The following is a 7,384-nucleotide window of genomic DNA, read 5'->3' as shown; positions in this document are numbered from 1 at the left end:
ACTCGACGTTAACGGAGCAAAGCAAGGCTTTTATTAACTCAGAAAGTAATACACATTGGAGAAGTGTCTCTCATCCAGAGATCTGCTGTACTGCTGTGAGACACGCTGGGGCTTGCTTAAGTCGGGGCCAGGTATGGGCAGAGCCCTACACACAATACAATACAGGTAAGGAAATGAAACTGAAACTAAACTAAACACAGGGAATACAGTGCCTGGTGAATGGCATATTTCATCACATTCACCCCTTCTACAGATTTAGTCTGTTCGGGGGTTTGATAGTCCTCTGTGACCGATGTAGCTATTGTGGTGCCGCGGGTGTCGGCTGGGTGTTCCCGGTGGCCTCCTGGGTCTCTGCCGGGGGCGCCGCCAGGGTTGTTGAAGGGGTAGTTGGTGGGGGCACCGTTGGTCGATGTTCTTCCGGGGGTGGTGAAAGGATAGTGGGTGGGTAAGAATTACTGTGATCGTTGTTGCTGTTGTTGTCGTGGTTGTTGTCATTACCGGCTGGGGCGACGTCTTTTATGGACACGGTGTCCTCCCTTCCGTCGGCGTGCCAGACATACGCGTATTGGGGGTTGGCGTGGAGTAGGTGCACTGACGCCATGAGGGGGTCCGTCTTGTGGCCCCTCACATGCCTTCGTACAAATACCGGACCTGGGGTGGAGAGCCATGACGGCATGGATACGCCTGAGGTGGATTTCCGGGGAAAGACAAACATTCGTTCATGAGGCGTGGCATTAGTGGCAGTACACAATAGCGACCGTATCGAATGGAGCACATCTGGGAGGACTTCCTGCCAGCGGGAGATAGGGAGGCCCTTGGTCCTTAGAGCTAGAGTGACTGCTTTCCATACTGTCCCGTTCTCTCGCTCCACCTGGCCGTTACCCTGGGGGTTGTAGCTGGTGGTACGGCTCGTGGCGATCCCCCTGGACAGCATGTACTGGCGTAGCTCTTCACTCATGAAGGACGCCCCCCTATCCGTATGGATGTAGCTCGGCATACCGAACAGGCAGAACAGGCTGTTGAGGCATTTAATGACCATGGCGCTGGTCATGTCTGGGCAGGGGAAGGCGAATGGGAAACGGGAGTATTCGTCCACAATGTTCAGGAAGTAAACATTGCGGTCGACTGACGGGAGGGGGCCCTTGAAATCTAAGCTGAGCCGCTCAAAGGGCCGTGTAGCTTTGATTAAGTGGGCTCTATCTGGGCGGTAGAACCGAGGCTTGCACTCAGCGCAAGTGCGACAGTTCCTGGTCAGAGACCGAACTTCCTCAATCGAGTAGGGTAAGTTGCGGGACTTTATGAAGTGGAACAGCCGTGTGACCCCTGGGTGGCAGAGGTCGTTGTGGAGGGTCTGTAGCCGATCCCCGGTGGCGCTGGCACACATCCCTCGTGAGAGGGCGTCGGGGGATTCGTTAAGGGCCCCTGGCCGGTAAATGATGTCATACTCGAAGGTGGAGAGCTCGATCCGCCACCTAAGAATCTTATCATTTTTAATCTTCCCCCTCTGTTTATTATTGAACATAAACGCTACCGACCGCGAGTCGGTAAGTAGGGTGAAGCGTTTGCCGGCTAGGTAGTGCCGCCAGTGGCGCACTGCCTCCACAATGGCTTGGGCCTCCTTTTCCACAGAGGAGTGTCTGATCTCGGGCCCTTGGAGGGTCCTCGAGAAGAAAGCTACGGGCCGCCCCGCCTGGTTGAGGGTAGCCGCCAAGGCAAAGTCAGACGCATCACTTTCCACTTGAAAGGGAGTGTTCTCGTCCACTGCCTGTAGCGTGGCCCGCTCAATATCCCGCTTAATGCTTTTGAAGGCGGCGTGGGCCTCAGCAGAGAGCGGAAAAGAGGATGCTTTCAAGAGGGGGCGGGCTTTGTCGGAGTAGTTGGGGACCCATTGGGCATAATAAGAAAATAACCCCAGGCACCTTTTCAGGGCTTTGGGAGTGTTGGGCAGGGGGAGCTCCCGTAGGGGGCGCAATCGGTCGGGGTCTGGTCCGATTTCCCCATTCTCCACCACACTGCCTAGTATGCAGAGGCGCGTGGTGTTGAAAATGCACTTGTCCTCGTTGTAAGTGAGGTTGAGTTTTTGTGCGGTTTTCAGGAACCTCTCGAGGTTCGAGTCGTGATCCTGCTGGTTGTGACCGCAGATGGTGACGTTGTCGAGGTAGGGGAAGGTTGCCTGCAAGTGGTGGTCATCGACCATGCGGTCCATCTCCCTCTGGAAGACCGAGACCCCATTCGTCACCCCAAAGGGGACTCTGAGGAATTGGTAGAGGCGTCCGTTCGCCTCGAAGGCGGTGTACGGGCGGTCCTCTGGTCTGATAGGGAGCTGGTGGTACGCTGACTTGAGGTCGATGGTGGAGAACACCCGGTATTGGGCGATTTGGTTCACCATCTCAGATATGCGGGGTAGCGGTTAGGCGTCTAGCTGGGTGTATAGATTAACCGTCTGGCTATAATCTATCACCATCCGCTTCTTCTCGCTACCCCTCACCACCACCACTTGGGCGTGCCACGGGCTGTTGCTGCGTTCGATAATGCGCTCCTTCAGGAGCCTGTCTACCTCGGTCGCGATAAACCGCCTGTCCTCCCAGCTGTACCTCCTGCTTTTGGTCGCTATTGGCCGGCAGTTGGGAGTAAGGTTCGCGAATAGCGAAGGCGGCTTTACCTTCAGGGTAGCCAGACCGCACACTGTGAGGGGTGGCTGGGACCCACCGTAATTGAGCGTGATGCTTTGGTGGTGGCACTGGAAATCCAGGCCCAAGATCACGCTTGCACATAGATTCTTCATGATTAGTAATTTAAAATTATCGTATACAGTTCCGTTAACGGACAATTGTACCGCGCAGTAACCCATAATGGTTGATGTCTGTGTTTTATCAGCCATAGAGATGGTGCCCCGAGCAGGGACCACCGTTAGAGAGAGTTGTTGTGCTAGTTCAGGGTGGATAAAACTCTCCGTGTTTCCACTGTCAATTAAACATTTAACCCCGCACCCGTTTACCTCGATGTCCACCATTGATTTGGATAGCGGGTGCGGTCTGGTCTGGTCCACTGTGACCGATGCCACTGTAGGGCCCTGATCGAGACAAGATGGTGTCCACGCTGTCTGCTCACAAGATGGCGGACCCCACGAGGTCGGGCAAGATGGCGTCCAAGATGGCCACTCCCACGGTGCACACGCGGCGGTGGCGGGTTTTCCAGCGGGGTTCCCTCTGCACACCTTCCCGAAGTGCCCCTTCTTACCGCACTTAAAGCAGGTGGTGCCTTTCGCCGGGCACAGGTTTCTGATGTGCTTCGGCTGCCCGCAGAAGTAGCAGTTGGGGTCCCGATGCGTCGCGGCTGTCGTAGGGCTTCTGGGGGGAGAGCGGGGCCCCGACGGTGTCGGGCTGCCGGGCGGGGAAGATGCCTTCCAAGATGGCGGCGCCCTTGGTGCACACGTGGTGGCGTGGGCGGCGCGGGCTGAAGAGTAGGCGTCCGAGTTTCTCTGGGCCACATCCAGGGATCGCGCTGTGTCCACAGCCTGTTTCAGGTCCAATCCCGTTTTTTCCAGTAGTCTCTGCCGGATGTAAGTGGAGCTGAGGCCTGTGATAAAGGCATCACGAACAAGCTCGTCGGTGTACACTGCGGCTTTTACATCTTGGCACTTGCAGTCTTTGCCAAGCGTTTTCAGGGTGACTAGGAACTCATCCAGCGATTCCCCAGGTCGCTGTGTGCGAGTAGCGAGCAGATGCCTAGCGTATGCCTCATTCGTAGGCTGCTGGTAATGCGCCTTGAGGATGTCGCAGGCGGCCGGGTACGTGTCGGTGTCTTGGATGAGGGGGTAAACCCGGTGGCTTACCCAATTCCGCAGGATTCCGAGTTTCATACTCTCAGCGTCCGTAGCGCCTGTGATGGCTGCGGAATTGTCCAGGAAGAATTCCATACACTTAAACCAGTGTCCGAATCGTGCCGATGCGTCCGAAGCATGCGGGTCCAAATCCAAACGTTCGGGTTTCAAGAGTTGGTCCATTGCGTTGAAAACTGAGTTAATAAAATTGATGTGCCTCAATGAATCCGAGACTCGACGTTAACGGAGCAAAGCAAGGCTTTTATTAACTCAGAAAGTAATACACATTGGAGAAGTGTCTCTCATCCAGAGATCTGCTGTACTGCTGTGAGACACGCTGGGGCTTGCTTAAGTAAGGGCCAGGTATGGGCGGAGCCCTACACACAATACAATACAGGTAAGGAAATGAAACTGAAACTAAACTAAACACAGGGAATACAGTGCCTGATGAATGGCATATTTCATCACAAAGACAACAAAAGCTAATGGCTTTTTGAAGTACAGGTTGAGCGTCCAAATTACGGAGTTCCGGATACCGGAACATTTTACAGATTCCGGACGACCCTGCCACCAATCATCCCGGAGTCCGGATTCCGGAGCATTCCGGATTCCGGAACTCTGAATTTTGGACGCTCAACCTGCACTAATTTCTTTCACCCTTGGTTCTCCACTATTTCCGGGAAATTTTTTGTGTCTTCTTCCATGAAGACAGACACAATGGCCGCGATTTTGCCGGTGCTCAGAGGGTGGATTTGGAGGCGGGTCAAAGGGTAAAATTGTTTTGATTGATGGCGGGCTGTGATCCTGCCATCAACCCGCCTCCAAACAATTTTCCCAAGCATCGGGTCCCCGATTTGCGCATGGTCCCGACACCTAGCAGTGGGAAGAGGATTAAAGGCAATTACCTGCCTATTAACAGGTAGTTGCTCGTAGTTGACAGGCTATTTTTGAATTTTGCTGCTTCTGCCTCGGGTTTCCTGACGTCCGGACACCACGCCAGGTAAGTGTGGCGTGTTATGAGTCTGCTGTAATGTTTCTGGATTGATGACAGCTGCAGAAGTGGTGTGAAGGATCCAATGTTGCACTGGTGAGTCTCAGAGGTAAGAAAATGTTGGGAAATGCATTTTTAATACATTTACACATTTCTTTAGGTTAGGTTACAAGTTTTGAAATCCATGTCCAGTGCCACCTCTTTGGGAGAACCTCGCTCACCAGCAACAGATCGCTTCTGTCACCCCACCTGCAGTGGCCATCTATTCCAGCCTATGGAGGGAGTCATTGGAGAGCATGGGTGCAAGAGTTGACCTTTGTGCAGTGATTGTCAGTGTTTGCAGCACCTCAATGCTGTCAAACACTGAGAAATCAACTCCAAAAAAAATTGTGCATGGTCCCTTTAAGAAAACCGGCAGATGACACGTCATCAAATGATATCATCTGACCGGCTTCCTCTTAATTGACCGGCAAGCTCGCAGGGCGGGCTTAACAAGGTCAATCAACGTAAAATCATGTCTGTGGGCCGCATGCAGCTGGGGGCGGGACTGGAAGCCGAAAACCACCTGACCCGCACCCAACCCGCCTCCATTGATAAAATTGCGGCCAAAGTTTTTTGCATCTTCTTCCGTGAAGACATACACAAAGTATTTGTTTAATTTCTCTGCCATTTTCTTATTCCCCATTATAATTTCTCCTGTCTCAGCCTGTAAGGGACCCACATTTACTTTTGCTAATCTTTTCCTTTTTACATACCTATAGAAGCTTTTACAGTCTGTTTTCATGTCTCTCACTAGTTTACTCTCATATTCTATTTTCCATGGAGGATTCTTGGAATCCACCTTCTAGGTGGAGACTCAATATTTGATATATTTTCTTATTGTTCCCACGGTATGTGATTGTCAGCATTTCTCACCAGTTTTAACCCCTCCTGTTCCAACACTGATTCACAGAAAGTGTCAAATCAGATGTTTCTCTTCCTGCAGCCTAACATTTCAGACCTTCTACCTCTTATCAATTGGTCGCAACACCTTATCATCCAGTGCATGCTTTTGTGTAGTTGGTCAGTCATCTGGGAACCTGGCAGGTCTGAAGTTTCTTCCTTCATTATCTCTTTTAGCACAAGTGTATCTGTTCCTCGCTCTCTTTCCTTCTTCTCATTCTAGCTTTATCTTGATGTTCTCACACTGGGTGACCCTGCTGTGCCAAGTCAAAAAAACAGATGTGTTGTATCCAGCTATCCTATCTCTTCACTTGATTGAGAAAACTATTTGTTCCAAATGTTTCCCCTTCATATACAATTGCAATAGTGGCCCTTTGTTCTAATAGATATCGATTTGGAGGTTCCACGATCATGCTAACAGACAAGAGCTGAGAATTCGCATTACTACACTATCATAGCTACTGCTAATGAACTTTCACAAACTTATTTTAATTCAGTTACAGAATCCCTGCTGATGCTGTTACCCTGGTGAAGTCTTTCCATACCAGTCAGTTACCTTAATCAGGTTTTATTTTATTTCCCAACACTGCTTGTTGGCCATATTGTCAGGGTATCAATACAGTCATCTACATTGAAGTTGTGGATGGCAAGGGTCTTGTTCCCAAGTGAGTAAACATTCTAGAGGGAAATACAGAAAAGGGTGGTGGTTGTTGAACTGCCTTCATGGTCGGGTCAGTGATGGATGATGCAAGAGGGATGACAAAAAGGCTGAATCCCAAGGAGTGAAGTAGTTGGCAAGGATGGAGGATGCGGTAATTGGGGTAGATGCCTTTAAAGAAGCAGCAATGGGTTCCAGAATGGGCTCATTGGAGAAGGCAAAGAGAAGCTGTCAGCTTGTTCATGATGGATTTGGGCCTGGGACAGCGGCTGGATAGAAGGGTAAACTGATGAGTAATGATGGATAGGAGTAGGAATCAAAGGCATCTTGATGGAGAAGGGGGAGATGAAACATGGCATGGCCAAGTATGGGGAAGAGAAAGAGAGAGGGCAACTAGGCCCAGGAAAGGCCAGTTGATTACTGCGGTCGTGGTAGTATTGCAAATGTGAACAGTCATAGCATCGAGGCTTTCAGTTACTTCAATTGCATATTTCCAGCATTTGCAGTTTTTGCTTTTTACTTACTAGGTCTCCAGTCATTTTGCTCACTTGGTCAGAGTTTGTAAGACCAACAGTCAGAATTCAGCTGTTTTAAGCTTGATACTTTAACATTTTATACTAGCTATCAAGTCAAAGAAGTGATAAAGTTGAGAATATGTGAAACCACAAATGAGTCATGTTTGAGATGTTAATCGTACTGTATATAGAGGCTGATAACATACTCTATTTATAGCAATTACATGTTTTCAACTAGAAAAAAAAATGAACAAGGAGTTTTGTAGCTTCAGAAAATTAGTTGTTGCTTTATGGTAATGTTGGCACTGCAAAATGACTTATTTACACAACCTGAGTCTTATAAAATGGTCATATTTTGAAAAAAATACTCGGTGATAGATTTTTTAAAAATTCTGTGTGTAAAGTATTAAATAGTGGACTTTGGATATCTAATTGTTAGCATTTGTGCTGCAAAA

This window comes from Somniosus microcephalus, chromosome 10 (genome assembly GCF_052327205.1).
Source record: "Somniosus microcephalus isolate GS21.2 chromosome 10, FLI_Smic_1.0, whole genome shotgun sequence".
In the NCBI taxonomy this organism is placed as follows: Eukaryota; Metazoa; Chordata; class Chondrichthyes; order Squaliformes; family Somniosidae; genus Somniosus; species Somniosus microcephalus.
The sequence above is the reverse complement of the archived record's forward strand: the minus strand, read 5'-3'. Positions refer to the sequence as shown.